Here is a 1,332-nt window from a genome sequence, read left to right as displayed (position 1 = left end):
TTTCCACAGTATTTCAATGATTTGGTTCTCTCTTTAAGAGCATGAATTTCTTTTCAAATGACAAACCTAGAGAGGAAAACAATAACAACAAAGCAACAGAGAAAAAGCCCAGAGAGAAGAGATACTGGTAAAGAGAGGTGCATTTCTCTGGTCAGACAACCAAGTGAGGAGGTAATTGTTTGGAGAACTTCTCAGGTAGAGAACAGACAAGAGAACACTGTCCTGACCTACTACTGGGCACGGGAAAGTGGCAAGGGGCTTCACAGGGAGACTGAAGATGAGTATTCAATACTTCTCTTCCAGGTAAGTCAGGACCAGGGTGTCAGTGCAGCTCATAAGGTGGCTCTTTTCTGAGGACGAAACTCCAAACTCCATTTGGTTACATGACTGCACATGAAAGACCTGGACAACCTTGAGTCCTGTTGCTGCTAGTGTTGAGTTTTCTCATGCTCTACCATCGTATTTCTCTTACCCGTGTGTGAAAAGCATCTTCAGCACCCTGTCTGGTCTTGGCTGAGGTCTTAACAAAGGGAATTCCATAGCTCTTGGCTAGTTCATGAGCCTGTTTTGTGTCAACTGTCCATGTTGGCAAATCACACTTATTTCCCACCAGCACCACAGGTATATCACCTGAGTCTTTCACTTGTTTAATTTGTTCTCTGTAAAGGTTAGTATCTGCAAATGATTTGCTCTTGCTGATGGCAAAGACACAGAGAAAGCTCTCGCCTGTCCTCATATACTAGTCTCTCATGGCACTGTACTCATCCTGTCCAGCTGGGTCGAGTATGTCCAATAAACAGGTTTCACCAGCAATAACCACTTGCTTTTGATATGAGTCCTCTAGCGTGGAACCATACTCATCTACAAAGTGGTTCTGGCTGAGCTGGATGGTCAAGGCGCTTTTCCCTACACCATCAGCTCTGACCACCACCAGTTTGTACTTGGTCATTTTACACCAGCAAACACCCCGAGCTCCCCCGCTTCAACTTCAGTCAGACTCAGCCCCACACCCGGTAAATGTGCCAGAGACCCAGGAACCTGCCATGAACAGGCCCCACCTGGGGAGTGACACTTCCAGCCCCACATTCTATGTCATCAGTCCACATTGATGGAAAAATATTTATTTAAAAATAATGTTGTTTATATAATTTCTGGGTTTGTTTTGTGAGGTGTATTCCAAGGTATTTTATATTGTTTAGAGTTATTTTCAATGGGGTATCTTTTACTATCTCTTTTTACAGAGTTTTGTTTGTGATATATAAGAATGCTGATGATTTATACAGATTTACTTTATATCCTACTACTTTGCTAAAAGTATTAATTGTTTCAATG

General features: G+C 42.6%; 1 pseudogene; it reads right to left on the bottom strand.

Moving 5' to 3' along the window:
* Positions 1-356: 356 nt before the first annotated feature.
* On the bottom strand, positions 357-949 carry LOC118831647 (annotated as a pseudogene).
* Between the last annotated feature and the right edge of the window lie 383 nt (positions 950-1,332).

This window comes from Trichosurus vulpecula, chromosome 9 (genome assembly GCF_011100635.1).
Source record: "Trichosurus vulpecula isolate mTriVul1 chromosome 9, mTriVul1.pri, whole genome shotgun sequence".
In the NCBI taxonomy this organism is placed as follows: Eukaryota; Metazoa; Chordata; class Mammalia; order Diprotodontia; family Phalangeridae; genus Trichosurus; species Trichosurus vulpecula.
The sequence above is the reverse complement of the archived record's forward strand: the minus strand, read 5'-3'. Positions and strand labels throughout refer to the sequence as shown.